Source organism: Myxocyprinus asiaticus, chromosome 36, assembly GCF_019703515.2.
Source record: "Myxocyprinus asiaticus isolate MX2 ecotype Aquarium Trade chromosome 36, UBuf_Myxa_2, whole genome shotgun sequence".
In the NCBI taxonomy this organism is placed as follows: domain Eukaryota; kingdom Metazoa; phylum Chordata; class Actinopteri; order Cypriniformes; family Catostomidae; genus Myxocyprinus; species Myxocyprinus asiaticus.
In genome coordinates this window covers 587,501-608,961 of record NC_059379.1, presented here as the reverse complement: position 1 = coordinate 608,961, position 21,461 = coordinate 587,501, and the positions used below count along the sequence as shown (strand labels likewise).

The window sequence follows — 21,461 nt, the reverse complement described above, 5'->3', positions numbered from 1 at the left end:
GGCTGTTACATATCAAGGCTAATATTTAATATGGTGGGGCAGAAATAGGAAATGAGACTTGTTATGTAAGGAAATAAATGTAACAATAGGGATAGACAATAAAGTTTTTGGGAATTGGAATTTGGAATCCTCCTCCCAATATGTCCCTACCAACTTTCAAACTACACTGCGTGCCCAATTATTAGGCAAACTGTATTCCTCAGGATTAATTTTATTGTTGAACAAACACAATGCTCTCAGTCAGTCCAAAATGTTATTGAACCTCAAACCTGAATGTTTAACAAATAAAAAGTGAGTTTTGTCTTTCCCAGGGGAATATATAAGTGTGCACAATTATTAGGCAACTAAATTACAAAAATAATTCTTCCCAACTCAATTGTTTATTCTCAATTTTTAGAGTAAGTGCACAAAATGACAATTAAATAACATTTTTGGTCTTTCAGAAATATTCAGTGACCAATATAGCCACCCTTCTTTTCAGTGACCGCCATGAGCCTTCCATCCATGGAGTCTGTCAGTTTCTTGATCTGTTCACGATCAACTTTCGCTGAAGCAGCAACCACAGCCTCCCAAATGCTGTTCAAAGAGGTGTATTGTCTTCCCTCATGTTTGAGAAGGGCCTACAAATTCTCAGTAGGATTTAAGTCAGGTGAGGAAGGGGGCCAAGTCATTATTTGGGCATCTTTGAGGCCCTTGCTGGCTAGCCAAGCAGTGGAGTACTTGGATGCATGTGATGGAGCATTGTCCTGCATGAATGCTGAGGACTTCTTCCTGTACCACTGCCTGAAGAAAGTACTTCCCAGAAACTGGCAATAGGTTTGAGAGTTGAGTTTCAGTCCATCTTCAACTCGAAAAGGTCCAACTACCTCATCCTTAATGATAGCAGCCCATACCAGTACCCTTCCTCCACCTTGCTGGCACCTGACCCGAAGTGGTGCCCTGTGTCCATTAGTGATCCAGCCACGGGCCCATCCATCTGGTCCATCAAGAGTCACTCTCATTTCATCTGTCCATAAAACCTTCATGTCTTCATGTATTTCTTTGCCCAATCTTGACGCTTCAACTTGTGAATATATTCAGTGGTGGTCGTGTTTCAGCCTTCTTGACCTTGGCCATGTCTCTGAGCACTTGGCACCTTGTACTTCTGGACACTCCAGGTAAGTTCTGGAATATGGTAGCATTGGAGGATAATGGGTTCCTGGTAGCTTCACGTTTAATTCTTCTCAAGTCTTTTGCAGTTAATTTGCGCCTTTTCTTCTCCGTGCGTTTTTTGCGCTCCTGTTGACTATTCGTAACAAAATGTTTGATTGTCCAGTGGTCACGCCTCAATAATTTAGCTAAGAGTGTTGCATCCGTCTGAAAGGCATTTTACAATATTTGACTTTTCAGTGTCAGTTAAATCTCTTTTTTGGCCCCTTTTACCTGAGGTAATGAAGCTGCCTAATAATTATGCACACCTTGATATAAGGTGTTAGTCACTTTCGCCACACCCTCCCTCATTACACAAAGACATACCACCTGAAAATGATTGAATCCAATAAGCATTCAAGTTTATATGGTTTGGAGTTGGAAAATGTGCATGGAAATAATGATAAGATCAGAAAACTCACTTGCCTAATAATTGGGCATGCGGTGTAAACTTACGCTCTTGCTGTCATGCATGACAGTTTGTAAATGTCTGAGATCTCCCTGGCATGCTTTTCACAGACATCTGCTCCAAGAACCAAAAACTCCAGACAGTTGAATGCAAGGGCGTAGATTTGGCTTGAATACTGGGGGGTTGCAGCGTGGAGCATCTACATGTTTCCACTGATCATGGTGTAAATCTATGGAAACATGTAGATGCTGGAAACTACGCCCCTGGTTGAATGGAGGTTTCAGACAGTGTGTTTCTCCATGCTGTATCTGCCTGGTGTGTCAGCAATCTCTTGGCTTCATCATCAGATCCTCATGAGCTTTAAGATTCTTGTCAGACTGGCTTTACTGGTATTTGTTGCACATGGAGCACTCAGTTCATAAACAACAGAAACACACTCATTTCCTGGATGGATGTAGTCATATCAGATGTAAAAGAACAGGTGGTTTGACTGTGGAAAAGTCAAGTGAATAATTTGAGGTTTCGATGATGTCTGAGTACAGTAGGTGATTAAACGATAATTACATTAATCATGACTCAAGGATTATGTGTCCACAGCAGTTTCACACAAGAATGTTTTGTACGTCTATCTTTTCAGAGCATCTACTAAAGACCTTAAATGTAAATTCCCGCAGTCATGGAAAACCTGGAAATATCAGGGAAATTTAAGGTCATGGAAAAGACATTTAGCAAATGTTAATTTCTCAGAAAGCAGAATTCTCTATGGAACTACATTGAAATGTAAGAACAATACAGCTATTAATTCCAATGATTAATACTTGACATGCAAATGGAAATCCTCCCCAGCGATCTCTATAAAATGGTTTTAAAACTATTCATGAACAAGTCATGGAAAATTCCCGGAAATTAATGGTAAATTCAGAGTCATGTACACCTGGCCACAATGGCGGATTTAGGCATGGGCGACATGGGCAGTTGCCCAGGGTGGCATCTTGCGGGGGTGGGGGGGGGCGTATGGGGGGGTTGCACGAGCCAGACCAATTATGAAAACATACAACAGGTGAAACATACTGTATCAAACAATCAAGAAATACAACTTCAATACATTTAGTTTTTCTTCGCCAATGAACAGCAGTGCAAGTAAAATTATTCATTTTAAATAAGAAATGCTACAGTGTATCTGGTTTCATATTTTATATATTAAAAAAGAATAAAAATAATTACACATATATATATATATATATATATATATATATATATATATATATATATATATATATATATATATATATAGTGTTTATTTTTGTATTAGAATTTTTTTTATTATTTATTTAATTAATTTATTTTAATATATTTATTATTATTTTATAATGAACATCATATCAATTACAATAAAACACAGATGAAAGAAAGGAAAGAAAGAAGAAAATAAAAAGAAAATGTCAGGGGTATTACAAAATATTCAAACAGAAATCAATCAAGAGGAAAAAAATATCTAAAAACTTACAAATATTAATGGTTTTGGTTGCTGTAGTTCAGCAAGCAGAACAAAATGGGTAAATAAAGTACATTTTCTCTACAGCTACTGGACGAATTTATGATTCCTACTGTGCAAGGGACAACTGCTGAATATTAATTACTTCTGCTGACGTTGCCTGGTAAACGTCTTGAAGCGACCAGTTCACGTTTTCTAATTAATATTCATGAGCCGTGTCTGTTAATTCGCCAGCCGATTAGCGCCCGCCCACCATTATCAGCCTTTCAGCCAATCAGTGAGGAGAACTTGGCAAGCGTCACATTACGTGCTTAATATTTATGAATACCTCTTCTGTCAGACAGCAGAGGGTGAGGGAGGGACATGAGAATGTCATAGCGAGGACGCGCACGGGGACGCGCACAAACTCACTGGACAATAATAAACACTGTTACAGTTACAGTATGGTGAGTAAATGCGATTCATCTCTTATTTAATCTCATATAATATCACAACTGAATTACCTATAGATACAGTATATTTTATTATAGTGTTTCATACGATCATACCGATCAGAGAAGTTTGAAACTGTAACAGTGTGTGAAGTTTGATTTGACTTTACATTTCTGTCTATGTGTTTTTGTGAGACATTCAAGGGATTTAACTCGTATCATCAGAGAGATCGATTGTCAGATCTGTTAATATTTTCAGAGGTTTGTTTCATGTCAGTTGTGTGAATACTGTTGCACACTCAGTGTTTAAAATAAACATAAACTTACTTCTTCATTATAGTGTGTACAGTATACATATACTGTACATATAGTACATTATATATATATATATATGTGTGTGTGTGTGTGTGTGTGTGTGTGTAAAATAAAAAAAAGTTTATTAAGCACATTAACTAACATTACTACATTATTTAATGTTCAGTCAAATACAGTAGTTAAAAATGACAAGAAAATGTAAGAAAATTAGATGTTTTTTATATAATATTCTCCTTTATAAAGCCTGACTCGAGATGACTAAATGATCAGCTTGTTTTCAATATCTTGGTTTGGTTATTGTGATAGACCGATATATCGGCCGATACTTTGCCATTTTACGATTATCGGTATCGGCTTGACCGATTAACAGAAGTGTTAACTTTTCCTTGTGTCAGTTCCAAAATCTACCAATAGATTTGTCAAATTAGAAATATTGCATATAAGTGTTTGTTTGTTTTTTACATCTGATTTGCTGTTGTTAAATTGTATTATCAGTATATATATCGGCCATCTCTAGATATCGGTATCGGCATCGACCACTGAATAAAACCCATATCGGTCGACCACTATAGTTATCATGACTGTGTTGTTGGAGAAAACAGCAGTGAAGATGAGGAAAACTTTGTTCATTCACCCTAAATAGCCGATAACAGAGTTGTAATCATTTATGGCTGTGAGTTATGTCAAGTATTGATAAAGATCAGACATAAAGGTCACTTTTATGTGCTTTAAACTCAAATGCCTCTTGAAGCTCAGAAGGCCTCAGAGATGTACAGTAGTATGCTATCTGAGTCGAGTGTGTGTGTGTGTGTGTGTGTGTGTGTGTGTACTGGAGTGCATATCATGTCTTAAATGAAAGCACTGTGTTAGGAAGTGGACACAGGGGAAGTAGGGCATGGATCTGTCTGGAACACACACACAGACACACACACACACACACGTTCTCTTTCTAGTTTGTCTGAATGTAGGTCTGCTGTTGTTTGCTCATTTTTCATACTGGCACATCTTTGTCGACACACACACTCGCTGCTGTCAGGTGTTTAGTGTCAAACAAACAAGGAAACATCACCTTTGTGTCATCAAGATCTTTCTGGTCTCACTTAAACATCTGAACCTCTAGAACAACTTTCATTTGGTCTCTTTACAAAAGCTTGTAGTTTCTGTTTTACCTGTGACTTGTTTTTGAATGACAGTGTGTGTCAGACCATTGTGATACTCCAGGAAAACCAGAACCAAATTATTCAAACAGAGGTGTGAGTGTTAGCACAGACGATCCGGCGTGTGATTTTTTTTTTGTGCTGTAAAATGTGTCAGTCGATTCAGAACGGCATTATACTTGCTTCCTACTTACTGTGCAATGTACACTGTGCACTAACTACTACTTTTAAAAGTAGCAAGTGAACCAGTAGGCATTATTCCATGATAAACTTTTCAACAGTATGACCTCATCAGACTGTATGTGATAGGTGTCCAGTTATCTTAGAAATAAAATATAATGTCCATTTTTTAATTAAGTTTTGTGTAGAAATATCTTAACATTTGCCAGTCTTATTTAGAGGTAGATCAATATATCGGTTTTACCGATTAATCGGTGCCGATTGTTTTTTCATCATTTCTTCATTTCAAAATAAGAGTCCCTGGCGTATTTCGGGCTTGTTTATACTTAAAAGTCTCGTGTTATGCACCAAATCTTAATTTTTTCTGGTTATTTTTGGGACTTTGGTTGAACAATAAACTGCATCTGAGATTTTATTAATTTAGGACTCTTTGTCTGTGCCCGTCATAGTAAGGAAAGAATGCAATTTTTTTATTTGACATTCTAAAAATCTAATCAGCCACCACCACCTTAGTCATCGTATCAGCAAAATCCACTATCGTTCGAACTGTAGACTTATTAACCCTTGTGCAACCTTCGGGACATTTGCGACCCTGGCTTCAAAATGTGTATTTTTAATATTTTCCGCCAGATGGCGCCATTTTTCTCATGTTTAGCCTATGGAGCAAATACAAGCTTTTCCCCTATTTTCTGCTTGCTGTATTATAGAGCACTGCAGGCCAACTGAATAAATGATGCAGCTGAAATTGTGTGTGTGTGTGTGTTGGTATGGATGTCAGAGTGTGTTTTGTATGTGTGTATTGAGAAATTTGTGTGTGTGTGTAAAAAACAACAGTGGCATTCTGTAAACAAACTGGCATTTAAAGGATTCAAATCCTGAAAATGAATGAATATTTGGTAGTTATGATCAGGACTGATGTTGGGTATAAATCTAAGTCATTGAAAGTGGAAAATAATATTAATATAAAATATTTTTATGGCAGTTTTTTGACGTGGACATTTTTGTCCTCTAAGGTCCTGAGTGAATTTTTTTTTTTTTATCTGACACTGCACAAAAAAAAAAATATTGCATCAAAATCAGTGTTTTTGCTAATCATTGACATATCCCAGACTGTGATAATCCCCCCAAAAAAAATCCCCTTAGCATTTAGTATATGGAAAATAATATATATATGTATATATATATATATATTTTTTTTTTAATAAAAAAACAACAGTGGCATTATATAAACAAACTGGCATTTAAAGGGTTAAAATCCTGAAAATGAATGAATATTTGGTAGTTATGATCAGGTCTGATGTTGGGTAAAAAAATTAACTCATTGAAAGTGGAAAATAATATTAATATATCATATTATTATGGCAGTTTTTTGACGTGGATATTTTTGTCCTCGAATGACCTCTGAGTAACTTTTTTTTTATTGACGCACAAGGGTTAAATAAAGTTTATCTCTTTTTTTTGTCAAGTGCATTCTATTATGGAATACAGTATTCTATACAGTGTGCTCTGTTGAATATATAGTACACATTTTGGCAAATGTAGAAGATCATCCAGTGAATACCTACTATGCATACTGAAAATGTGCATACTATAACAGTGAACGTACAGCAGCAGAAATAGGAAGAGTAGTATGGTAGAATGCAATTCCAAACACACTCCGAGATAAAGGCTGGATTGATTATTTAGGGACTTTTAAAGCACAAAGCAATACTGATGTCAAACACTGAGCACAAACAGCTATATACATACAGCATGCCAAACATTACAAGAGTTTAGTGAAACATTTACTGCATATATACTGTATGGAGTCTCTTAAGTGAGCAAATGACTTTGAATCTAATGCAGGCAAACAGTTATGATAGATTAATCCCTCCATTTCTGTTTATTTCTCTCTCTTGCTCGCCACACACACAAAATATGTAGATAACAGGAAGTTATTAAAGGAATCGAGGTAAAAATAGCACCAAATTCATCATGTTCTGTGTTAAATCCCATGATTCCCTCTGAGGTGATTGTGTTTAACAGCCTGATTATAAATGTTTCATTTTCATTGAGAGATTTCAGACTCGTCGACAGCACTGAAAAGTTTGATAAGGGTTTTCCAGATGTGAGTGTTACTATGGCAGCACATATATGTGAGGATGGCATTAGTTGATGAAATGTGTGTGTGTTAATTGCAGGTTGTTTATTGTAGCACTGTTGTATTCCACTGATATCAGATCGTGATGGGGGTTTCCAGAACGGGTGTGTTTAAACATGGAAAACCATTCTGCCATAATCTCTCTCTCTCTCTCTCTCTCTCTCTCTCTCTGTTCTAATCCGAGCGATCTGTGTTTCCACGGTGATGGAGTGATATCATCTCACTCACAACCTTCTGTTCGTACTTAATCAGTAACATATTAAAAAAACACATATTTATGTGACATTTATGTGTTAAAGTGTATTTATTTCCTAAAATGGCCTGAACACAGATCAGATAGATGCTCTGTCTCCTCTGATTGCTGGATTTTGGCTTTTAAAGGGATAGTTCACCCAAAAATGAAAATTCTCTCATTATTTACTCACCCTCATGATATCCCAGGTGTGTATGACTTTCTCTCTTCACTAAAACACATTTGAAGAAAAATAGAAAAATATCTCCGCTCAGTAGGTCCTTAAAATGCAAGTGGATGGTGATCAGACCTTTCAAGCTCCAAAAATCACAGACAGTCAGCGTAAACGTCATCCATACAACTCCAGCAGTTAAATTAATGTCTTCTAATGTCATTCGATCACTTTTGATGCAAAAAAGATCAATATTTCAGAACATTTTAACTATAAAGCATCACTTCTGGTCAGCAGCAGTTATGCGGACTGTCATTTTTCCATGACAATTAATAATTTCCCTAATCCCCACCACATTCTCATTACTGCAATGTAAAACAAATGATGTGTTACTGTATTTAAATTGTGAATTAATCATGCAACATGGTAGTATTCGTTGTGATAATTAGTGATAAACCGATATATCGGCCAGGCCGATTAATCGCCCGATATTTGGCCATTTTCCGATTATCGGAATAGGCCGATAACCGTGTTCGTTTGACCGATTAACAGAAGTGTTAACTTTCCCTTGTGTCAGTTCCAAAACCTACAAATAGATGTGTCAAAGCATAGTCAACAGTTTTATGTTTTCAATGTTTTTTCTTTTCTTTTCAAGTTTATGCCAATTTGAGTAAATATTGCATAAAATAAGTGTTTGTTTCACTTTAGAGATTTTTGTACATCTGATCTGCTGTTTTTAAATTGTATTCTGTTTATCTGCATTTATATCAGCCATCCTGCTCTCTGTCGGTATCGGCCATTGAAATCGGTCGACAACTACTATAGTGATAATAAGAATTATGAAAGAACTCAATAGTTAAACGTCGAGGATATTTTTATCTTACATTAATGAGAATTTGAGGGGGAAATGTGCAATGGAGAAATGTAGTTTTCATGGAAATAATTTCAAATAATATTTATTTATTATGGTTTTACCGATACAATTATTTTGAACGTCTGCCTATACCAATAATTTGGTTTTTCTGCTTTTTCTGTTCTTCCTTGTTTCACATCACTGGTAATTACACAACACAAAAGCACATTATTAACTTACATGAGCCTCTTCTCTGGCTCACATTAATTTGGTTAATATTTTTAATGTTCTTAAATCACATGAACTAAACTGTGAAAGATGAAGCTGCCTCCGCTTTCGCTTCAACAAACTCATTATATTCCTTGCCGTGTCGAGCTTTAAAGTTGCATAATCAAATGAGTTGTGTTAAAAATTTAAACGGTAGTTCTGCCTTGTGAAATTCTAGCAGTGCAAAGCTTCCAAATCACAACTCTGCTGCCATTGTCACCCAATTCTGAGTAATTCCACACAAGAGACATTTTCTTTCACACGCAGCACAAGCTGCATGCACTGTGTAATGCGGAAAATGCATTCCGCTGCAATTGTGGCAGAAGTAGAATCCCTGTGCATCAGAATCCGGTTATCCCTCAACACACATGTGCACTCATCAAAAACATGTAAACGGCACATATGCATTAACATAAACACATAAAAGCCATGTTCTCTGACAGATGTGTGTTAAAGCGCTTTCTCTTAACAGCCTTTAATCCCTCACACAGCTGCATTCGTGTTTAAATGACATTTCAGAATACTGCTTTCTGCAAAACCCAAGAGTAAGCTGCATATAAACGTTGACAAAGTCTTGACAGAATAAAAGATAGACTGTATATGTAATGAAAGATATATAGAAGCCTCAGTAAAGTCAAATGATGTCCACAGTAGAGGTAGAAGGATATATCTGTTTTACCGATTAATCGGTGCCGATAGTTGTTTTTGGAACTATCGGTTATCGGCAGAAATCTATGCAGCTTTAATCTAGTGAATGTAGTCTATAAAAAGCTTAATTTGGTAAAGACTTAAATACAGAGGATTGTAACGGAGCCAAGTCTCCTTCATCTCAAAATAAGTATGTGTATTCCGGGCTCTTGTTTATTGTTAAAAGTCCCGCATTATGCACTGTAAGGGGGTTTAGAGGAAAGGAGGAGGCGAGAACCGGCTTGACAACTTAAATAATAATTTATTAACCAAAAACCCCAACCAAAAACACAGCACAGCTGTCTGTCATTCTCTCTCTCTCGAACTGTCGTCCCCGGCCGCCTTTATCCCTCGCGCGCCCCATCAGGCTGATTGGGGACCGGGTGTGTCTCATTCCAACCCGGCCCCGCCCTCCTCGGCTCTACACTCCTCCCGGCGTTGCCTCAGGCCGGGGAGCCCCCGGCATGACGTACATCTTCCCCCCCCCCACCCTTCCTCTCCGGGGGGGGGGGGCGTGCCTTATGCCCCAACTGCCGGCGGGTCCTCCCCGCCTTCCTCGACCTGGGAGGAGACAGGAGGGGAAAAAAAACACAAAATGGCGAGGGAAAGGCCAACACGGAGCAGCAGAGAGAGAGAGAGGAGAGAGAGAAAAAAAAAAACTCACCGGTTCTCTGATGCGCCGTCGCGTGGTCCTCGATCACTACTCCACCCTCTCAGGCGGACTGCAGCCGCTCCTCCCCGGGCGGACCGGAGTCAGACCTCCGACCCCCAGCGGACAGAACGCCCCTCCGCGTTCCCGGCGTCCCGTGGGGACTCTCCTCCGCCCCTGGCAGCGGCCCTACCACTCCAGGCGGTCGGGGAGTCACTTCCCTCCTCCCCCCGCGGACGGCGGTCTTCTCTCGATCCCTCCGCGGGTGGGTGAAGATCATGATGGTTTCACTGACATCCTGTGTTCCTCCAGTATAAACACACACACACACACACACACACACACACGCACACACACACACTCACATGCACACACACACACTCACATACACATACGCGTGCGCGCACACACACACACTCACATACACATACGCGTGCGCACACACACACACACACTCACACACACATGCGCACACACACACACACACACACATATGCATGCACACACACACTCGTGCTCATATGGATGTGTGGTGACATCATTTCCTGTTCAGCCACTTGTTGATGTTTTTGTCGTCGGTCCTCTGGGAGTGATTCATGTTCAAGGTTTCTCAGGGTTTGTGTGTGTGTGTGTGTGTGTGTGTGTGTGTGTGTGTGTGTAGCCTGTGTATTTGACTGTATGTATGTGATTCTCATCACAGTGTATTTAAACAGTATTACAGTAAAAATACTGTAATACAATGCATGAATACTTCACAGTTTGAAAATTTGATGTTACAATGCAAAACATCTTTTCTTATTTTTGTCTTTTGATTCTGGGATCAAATACAAGCCAGAAATGTCCTTGACTGTTTTCTTGAGGAGCGACGCTTATGCTGCTGTAACACAGAACGGTAATATTGTTTAGCTGGACGTGTGCTTGTGTGAATGAGGTGTTGAATATAAGTGGTTGTGCCATGTGAAATCTAATAAATATAATGTAAAAAAACAAAAACATAACCGTACGACTTGAGCACTATATTCCAAATCTTCTGAAGTCTTACCATATAGTTTTGTGCACTGAAAATCTTCCTCAGAATCTCATAAATCACATCATGCTTCTCTGTATGGACTACTTTTATAGTGGCTTTATGATCATTCTAATTCATCTTTCATGTTTCACTGATGAAAGGAAGTCATTCAGGTTTGAAACGACATGAAGGAGAGTAAATGATGACAGAATTTATTTTTGAGTGACTATTTAAATTGAAACTGAGGGGAAAACAAGGTGTGTTAAGCCCCGTTCACACTGACTGCTTTATGTTTTTTGGTCTTATAAAGTAGGTCTGTCCAGTGTGCCCTGTTGAATGTTGGCACCGACGGGCAGCAGGATCAGACTGCAGCTGTCAGGATCTCTGTCCTCGTGTCCCAGAACACAAACAGAACCACAAACTGGGCCGTGAGAACAGCAGCAGAACAGAGTCAAACAAACACGAGAACATAAGCGCTGTGTGACGTTAACAAATGATTGAGATTAGAGCTGCAACTAACAACCGTTTCAATAATTGATTACTATATCCATTTATACTTCAAAATTGAAGGCTATAAAACAAATAAAAACACAGTGGCACTGACCAGATGTTTGTCTAATGCCTTTATTCCATACAAGGGTGTTTCTTCAACTTCAGGAACTTTTAGCACTGACATCTAGAAAATAAAAGTCTCGTTCAAACATTTTTCACACTCTCACTAGTTGATTTAATTAGTCTACTAACAATGTCCATCAGTGTGTGTTGATGCATCACAGGAGATTTATGTCATTCAAGTCATGAAAATTCATTTCCAGCACATCTCAAATTCTTTGTTTAGTTTAATAGAATTCTGTGCTGGAAATGACGCTGATGGAAATGACATTTTTAACGCTTTCAGATAAAAAGCCGGAAGGTTAATTTCATAGATAACATTTTATGTGTCTTAAAAAAATTAAGTAATAATAAATTAAATTATTATTTAATAAATAATAATAAAAAAATTATGTTATTTTATATATTTAATATAACATAATATTATTTATTTATTATAAATAATATTTATTAAATAATAATTAAAAAATTGTTATTTTATATATTTAATATAACATTATTTATTTATTTATTATAAATAATATTTAATAAATAATAATTAAAAAATAGTTATTTTATATATTTAATATAACATAATATTATTTACTTATTTATTATAAATAATATATAATAAGTAATAATTAAAACAATATGTTATTTTATATATTTAATATAACATAAATTATTTTTTTATTTATTATAAATAATATTTAATAAATAATAATTACAAAAATATTGTTATTTTATATATTTAATATACCATAATATTATTATTATTTATGTATTTATTATAAATAATAATTAAAAAATAATGTTATTTTATATATTTAATATAACATAATATTATTATTTGCTTATTTATTATAAATAATATTTATTAAATAATAATTAAGAAATAATGTTATTTTGTATATTTAATATAACATAATATTATTATTTGCTTATTTATTATAAATAATATTTATTAAATAATAATTAAAAAATAATGTTATTTTATATATTTAATATAACATAATATTATTTATTTATTTATTATAAATAATATTTAATAAATAATAATTAAAAAATAATGTTATTTTATATATTTAATATAACATAATATTATTATTTACTTATTTATTATAAATAATATATAATAAATAATTAAAACATAATAGGTTATTTTATATATTTAATATAACATAATATTTTTTTATTATAAATAATATTTAATAAATAATAATTACAAAAATATTGTTATTTTATATATTTAATATACCATAATATTATTATTATTTATGTATTTATTATAAATAATAATTAAAAAATAATGTTATTTTATATATTTAATATAACATAATATTATTATTTGCTTATTTATTATAAATAATATTTAATAAATAATTTAATATTAAAATAAAATACAGAAATCACAATTTTTGTATAATTTGTCAAAATCACAGCTTAACTGGAAATGACAGCCAATAAAAAGTGATATTTCCCTTGATTTTTCTTTGTTTAGTCTCATATTTCATGCTCTTCACTGACACTTTTGTTCACTTGGTTATCAAGTACACTAACTTTTGAACAAACTTTATTAGGGGCAAAATTTTTGGAAATAATTTTCCCACAATAAATATCGAAATGGTTTCTGTTTATTTCACTGTTTGTTTAGATGTTAATTGTTTTAAACATATAATAATTAGTATTTTTATAATGGATTTCCATAGTTTAACATCGAAAGGCTAAAACAGTCAAATCTATACATAAAAGACATTTCAGTTTTAACTGAGACTTTCATATAACAAAAAGAAAAAAGTTGAAATCTGTTAGTTTTAATGTAAATCAACCCCTGGTACATGAAAGTGCTTGAAGTTGAAGAAACAGCTAGAAACTAAATCTTTTAATTACAGTAAGAGTGATGTCACTAATATAAGATTAGCAACACCAACGCGCTGGATTAAGCAGCTGCAACAACCCTGAAAAAATGACAAAAAGCTCTTATCTCATTGGTCAGTCAGTTTTCATTGCAGTCCGAAGAAAAAATAATTGGCCCACTATCTGTAAAAAAGAAACCTTCGGATTGTCAGCGGACGATTTATCAGACCCGATGTGAATAATGCCATAGGAATGCATTGTTGCCGTTCAAAAGCTTGTACGTAACGAACAATCGACTTGGTGTGAACAGGCCTTTAGTCAGAGCTTTCATACCTGCAAGTTATTTTAGTTCACCACAGAGTTTAACTTCTCTGAATAACTGTGATACTGACTTCATCCTCCTTATCAGATCTCATGATTAGAGTTCATCATGCTGTCTAGAGCCCGCCCGATATGGGATTTTTGAGACCAATACCGATACCGATTTTAGAGAGGGAAAATTCACCGATTACCGATATGGTGACTGATGTAGCTAATTTTTGAGCTGGAATGAAAACAGACCTTTACTATGTGGATTGTGCACCGATTTTGCACCGATATGACTATGCAAAGGTACTCAGTAAGCTGCTTTCTTAAACAAATATTTTTATCAAAGAATATTTGACATTATTATTATACATTGTCAACAAATTCTAGAAATGAACACTGAGAAAATAAATAAATAAAAATACAATAAATAGCTAAATAAAAATCAGTACTGTATGTTTAGTATCAGTCAAATTCTGACCATTAAAATAAAGAATAAATAAAAATAAAATAAATAGCTTAATTAACATCAGTACTGTTTAGTATCAGTCAAATGCTGACCATTTAAATAAAGAATAAATAAAAATAAAATAAATAGCTAAATAAACATCAGTACTGTTTAGTATCAGTCAAATTCTGACCATTAAAATAAAGAATAAATAAAATAAATAAAATAAAATAAAAATCAGTACTGTTTGTTTAGTATCAGTCAAATTCTGACCATTTAAATAAATAATAAATTAAAATAAAATAAATAGCTAAATAAACATCAGTACTGTTTAGTATCAGTCAAATTCTGACCATTAAAATAAAGAATAAATAAAATAAATAAAATAAAATAAAAATCAGTACTGTTTGTTTAGTATCAGTCAATTGCTGACCATTTAAATAAAGAATAAATTAAAATAAAATAAATAGCTAAATAAACATCAGTACTGTTTAGTGTCAGTCAATGGCTGACCATTTAAATAAAGAATAAATTAAAATAAAATAAATAGCTAAATAAACATCAGTACTGTTTAGTGTCAGTCAATGGCTGACCATTTAAATAAAGAATAAATTAAAATAAAATAAATAGCTAAATAAACATCAGTACTGTTTAGTGTCAGTCAATGGCTGACCATTTAAATAAAATAGCTAAATAAACATCAGGGGCCGGTTGCACCAGCTATACGTACGTTACAACTTAGCCTAGTTGTGGCGTAAATGGGCATTAAGTCACAATTTACGCTCTAATAAATACTTGAGCATTGCACCAATACATTTATGTAGGACATAACCCTACTTATAAACTAAATATATACGGCAGCCTCCGACCAGGAGTAACTGATGGAATAAAAAGCAGACTGATATTTAATGACATCAATGAGCTCATGTTTTGCATGACAGGCTTCAGTCCTTTCGACATATATGATGAAGTTGACATTTACACTCATTTACATTTACGAGAGAGAGAAAAAAACGTACTTTTAAGCGGCTCTTCAGCATGAAACCGATCAAACGGTGCCGTTTTTAGGCTGCGTCGCCCGGTGTCAGGTTTCAACACATTCAAAATATATATATATATATATATAGGATATTAAAATGAATAACTGTGAACCAAATGGTGAATCCTGAACAAAACAGTTTGGTGAATACATGTTTACTCATTAGCTTCCACTCAGCTGACAACAATGAAAGTAGCTACGTGATTAGCTAGTTAGCAATAAGCTCGTTGCCACGGAGAGTAAAAGATGGACTTTATTTACTTTCCAGCATTGCGTCTCACCAACTAGGTAACTACGTAGCGTGAAATCAACACTCAACAGACACAATCCACCACCGCACCGTTGTCTGCTGAGCTGCAAAAAGATGCTCTGATGTTTCCCTTTCAATCATTACTGACTGCACTGACAAACTATAGCTGGCTAACAGCAAACAGATGTGATAAACATGAGTGACATGGTTGTCAGGGACAGGGTTAACGTTATATTAGTTATATAAAAAGATGGGGTAATTTTTTATTAACTTTCCAGTATGTATTTCACAAACTAATTAGCAATTTAAGGAGAAGAGATCGTTCAAATCCACACCGTTTAACTCCGTCCTGTCTGCAGAACCAACGTCAGCTCAGCTCTGTAAATGATGGAGTCGGAGCGCGCTCTGCTGGACAAACTACGCTATGACACCAATTCTAAAGCATTGTTTTCTGCATTATATGTTCTGAAATTTTTTTTTCATATCGGCGCATATCGGTAAAATATACACTGATGCCGATATATCGGTGAAAGTCTAATATCGGCCGATAATATCGGCTGACCGATATATCGGTCGGGCACTAATGCTGTCATTCTGCCTTGTGTTTTTCAGGGTTCTGGTGTGTGAAAATGACACAGTGAATGTTGGAGCTGCTCCAGAATCCAGAGCTACAGAGGCATCAGATCATCTGTGAAAGTATGAACCTGTTCTTTGTCTGACATGTTAGCTTTAGTCTCTGTTTGATGTAGGGCTCGTCTGTGTTGCACACATTATAACAAATTTGTCTCGTTTTCCAGTAAAGATATCGAAACAGGATACATTTACTTGAGAAGCAATTTAAACGTGACATTAAGAACACCTGTAATTTACAGTTCTGCACATGCCCTTTCTTCAGTTTAGGATATGATGATGAATATATGTCCTCTCCTCTCATGTTGTTCAGTTTGTTCTGTGCTGGTTCTTGGACCTTTCACATCTCGCTGCCTGTAGAACCTATTTAACTGTGGCCAGTGTGACCCATTTGCAGGACCTGAGAGAGTCACACAGCACGGTGTAGCCTACTTACACTAGCCTATATATACACCAGCACATGCACACTCAGTCAAAACTTTCCTCTGGATGTGGGTGTATAAAGATGCTAATGTATTTCATCTGTTCACAGCGTCATCTGTCAACGGCATTGTGTGTTTGTAATTAGTGGTGAAGCATCACTGTTACACTCGCAGTGATTTAATCAAACCTCTAACACTGAATATTAAACGTTCAGTGTGAAAAGGCCCAAGAACTCTTTGATTTTCCGCATGTGTGTGTCATCTGCTCACACTCTAAAATTGGTTGGGTTCACTTTGTATTGTAGTGTCTCATTGCACAGATGTATCCGGAAATCAAATGTGGCCATGACAGAAAATGCATTGTGTAGAGACCCGTCCAGACTCATGAGATCTTCAGCGGAGTCTGTAGCTTCACCTGCATGAAGTGAATCTGTCTGTCGCTCTGGTTTGGACATTTGAACTCAGATCCCAGTGTGATTCACTCGATGAACTCAATGATCTGCACTGAGAGAGATCAGCGTGTGAATCAGACAGCAGAGATTTTCCACATTTATCTATTTGTCCCTGAGGTCTCAGTACTGTGGATCAGGCCGTCCCAGAATACAAGTTTAGTAGCTGCTTGTGTAAAACTGAATTGGATGAAGTGGGCAGGTGTCAAACACACACCTGAGTGACTGTGGTTTAGAAAAAATGCATGCTGTAATTACATCTATGATTGCTATGAGTTCTTTTTGCAAAAATAATTAACACCAAACAGGTTAAAATGTTGTCATCCAGCAATGAGACACAAACGATGCAAAACTTACTGTATGTCAAGCAATGCTGGAGTGACTCCTGTATTACACACACACACACACACACACACACACACACATACACACATACACACACACACACACACACACACACACACACACACACACACACACACACACACTAGAGGTAGACCGATATATCGGTTTTACAGATTGATCTATGCTGATAGTTGCTTTTTGAAACTATCGGTTATCGGCAAAATCTGTGCCGATAGTTTTTTTAATTTTTTATTATTCCTTATTTTTTTTGTTCCTCATCATTAAACCTAATCTGGTGAAATATATACAAAACTCTTCATATAGTGAATATATAGGCTTTAAAAAGCTTAATTTGGTAAATGCTTACAGTAAATATTGAGCATTGTAATGAAGCCAAGTTTCTGTCATTTCAAAATAAGAGTCCCCGATGTATTTTGGGCATGTTTACAGTTAAAAGTCCCACGTTATGTACCAAATATAAATTTTTCTGGTTATTATTGGGATTTTGGTTGCACAATAAACTGCTTTTAGGATTTTATTCATTTTGGACTCTTGTAGCCTCAGTGTCTGTGCCCGTCATTGTAAGGAAAGACCAACATTTTTTTTTAGCATTCTATAAATCAATTTCAAATAACTACCGGCCGATTAATCAGTTATCTGCCTTTCCCACCACCTTAGTTATCGGTATCGGCAAAAAACACTATCAGTCAACCTCGAACACACACACACACGAAATGATGATTTAAGGGATTCACTCTCATATTGAAATGCATTTGCTACTTTCAAAACTTTATAGTGTGTACATGGTCAAAAGAGACAAAACTGTGTGTGTGTTGAGTATTGTGTAATAGTGAAATATTCCCACCATTTGTACTGATGTAACAGTAAAGAAGGAAGAAACTGAAGGACAGAGAGAGAGAGAGAGAGAGAGAGAGAGCGAGCGAGAGAGCTCGAGGAGGAGTTTGAGGATGAAAGCTGATCTCTCTGGGATGTGAGCTACATTTTACACACACACACACACACACACACAGAGGAAGGAAGAGTGAGGTATTTCAGATAGTGAGAGCAAGTTTTGTCAGCTGGATCAGTGGGAGAAACTCAAGCGTCATGCAGGACTTAACATCAGGTATGTGGCAAATGGACAAGAGAGTGTGTGTGTCTCGAGTCTTATTTCATTAATATATTTCAGGGAGTAGGAAAATGTTTTGCATACCTTTCCATGAAAAAAAAAATCACTTACAGCACCTTTAATATTCGCTCTACCAAAACACTTCTGTCAGACGGCTGCTGAACTGCCGCTATCCTTAAAGAGACAGTACCGTTTTAGCACTTGTTTTACATGTGTTTAAAAATGTGTAAATAGTAAAAATGATGCATGTAACATGATGATGGAATACATGGAATTTGTACAATTTAATAAAGCTCAAATGTGACCAAAATGATGAAAAACTAATGATAAAAAAAATAAATAAAAATCTGTAACATTTTATTGTCATATTGTACCAGTTCAGAAGGTCCCCTGTGTAATTAACATCATTAGCTGAGAAAGAATATCTTAAGGAAAATAAACATTATTACTGAAATATACCCAAATGAATCTGAATGAAATCAAAACCGATGTCGTACATAAGAGTCCGCCCAGTAAATCGAGTTCCCGGGGATAGCCGTTTGTAATGCCTGATCAAAAGTGTTATAGCGATTTAGTTTAGAGCTCTTCGAGTGATTTACTACCTGTGCATATTTATTGAAAGGCGTATTAATCATATGTAATACATTATGTAATATTTCTTGTGGTTATGTAATTCTGTTGAATTGTTTTTGTTTATGTTATGTTGTATTATGTTTTGTATAAGTAATATAATTGTATCATTTCAATCAATAAAATTATACTAAGTACATAAAATCATCTGATGTGTATTTAATGCCATACCAAACTTGCATAATGAAACATACATAGAGAGCAAAAGCTTGATTTGCATAATGCAATTTCTATAACATTTCACTTAACATGTATCTTTTTGTCCTTAAACTACTGATAAATAATTATAAATTGTGATGGCTAGACGACTGGATCAGTGCATCTCCGAAATGGGTCTTGTGGGGTGTTCCCGGTATGCAGTGGTTAGTACTTACCAATAGTGGTCCAAGGAAGGACAACCGGTGAACCGGAGACAGGGTCATGGGTGCCCAAAGCTCACTGATGCATGTGGGGAGCGAAGGCTAGCCCGTCTGGTCCGATCCCACATAATAGCTACTATAGCACAAATTACTGAAAAACTTAATGCTGGCCATGATAGAAAAGTGTCAGAACACACAGTGCATCGCAGCTTGCTGTGTATGGGGCTCTGTAGCCACAGACCGGTCAGAGTGCCCATGCTGACCCCTGTCCACCACCGAAAGTGCCTACAATGGGCACGTGAGTGTCAGAACTGGACCATGGAGCAATGGAAGAAGTTTGCCTGGTCTGATGAATCACGTTTTCTTTTAGATCATGTGGACGGCTGGGTGCATGTGCATCGTTTACCTGGGGAAGAGATGGCAGCAGGATGCACTATGGGAAGAAGGCAGGCCGGCGGAGGAAGTGTGATGCTCTGGCCGATGTTCTGCTGGGAAACCTTGAGTCCTGGCATTCATATGGATGTTACTACGTACCACATACCTAAAGGTTGTTGCAGACCACATACACCCCTTCATGGCAACGGTATTCCCTGATAGCAGTGGCCTCTTTCAGCAGGATAATGCGCCCTGCCACACTGCACACATTGTTCAGGAATGGTTTGAGGAACATGACAGAGTTCAAGGTGTTGATTTAGCCTTCAAATTCCCCAGATCTCAATCCGATTGAGCATCTACTGTATGGGATGTGCTGGACCAACAAGTCCAATCCATGGAGGCCTCACCTCGCAACTTACAGGACTTGAAGGATCTGCTGCTAACGTCTTAGTGCCGGATACCACAGGACACCTTCAGAGGTCTTGTGGAGTCCATGCCTCGACGGGTCAGAGCTGTTTTGGTGGCACGAGGGGGACCTACATGATATTAGGCAGGTGGTTTTAATGTTGTGGCTGATCAGTGTATATATACAGGTGCATCTCAATAAATTAGAATGTCGTGGAAAAGTTCATTTATTTCAGTAATTCAACTCAAATTGTGAAACTCGTGTATTAAATAAATTCAATGCACACAGACTGAAGTAGTTTAAGTCTTTGGTTCTTTTAATTGTGATGATTTTGGCTCACATTTAACAAAAACCCACCAATTCACTATCTCAAAAAATTAGAATACATCATAAGACCAATAAAAAAAGACATTTTTAGTGAATTGTTGGCCTTCTGGAAAGTATGTTCATTTACTGTATATGTACTCAATACTTGGTAGGGGCTCCTTTTGCTTTAATTACTGCCTCAATTCGGCGTGGCATGGAGGTGATCAGTTTGTGGCACTGCTGAGGTGGTATGGAAGCCCAGGTTTCTTTGACAGTGGCCTTCAGCTCATCTGCATTTTTTGGTCTCTTGTTTCTCATTTTCCTCTTGACAATACCCCATAGATTCTCTATGGGGTTCAGGTCTGGTGAGTTTGCTGGCCAGTCAAGCACACCAACACCATGGTCATTTAACCAACTTTTGGTGCTTTTGGCAGTGTGGGCAGGTGCCAAATCCTGCTGGAAAATGAAATCAGCATCTTTAAAAAGCTGGTCAGCAGAAGGAAGCATGAAGTGCTCCAAAATGTCTTGGTAAACGGGTGCAGTGACTTTGGTTTTCAAAAAACACAATGGACCAACACCAGCAGATGACATTGCACCCCAAATCATCACAGACTGTGGAAACTTAACACTGGACTTCAAGCAACTTGGGCTATGAGCTTCTCCACCCTTCCTCCAGACTCTAGGACCTTGGTTTCCAAATGAAATACAAAACTTGCTCTCATCTGAAAAGAGGAC

General features: G+C 36.3%; 1 protein-coding gene across 3 annotated transcripts in view; it reads left to right on the top strand.

Moving 5' to 3' along the window:
• Positions 1–3,446: 3,446 nt before the first annotated feature.
• The window catches only part of LOC127426654 (leucine zipper putative tumor suppressor 2 homolog), a 41,682-nt gene continuing 23,667 nt past the window's right edge, over positions 3,447–21,461 (top strand). The window contains exons 1-2 of one of the 3 annotated variants that reach the window (XM_051673600.1): positions 3,447–3,538; positions 16,288–16,371. The gene's annotated coding sequence lies outside the window, so the exon portion shown is untranslated. Of the gene's footprint in view, positions 3,539–11,047; positions 11,068–16,287; positions 16,372–17,647; positions 18,648–21,461 lie in introns of those variants that run through there. The other 2 variants (XM_051673601.1, XM_051673602.1) reach the window with 2 other exon arrangements.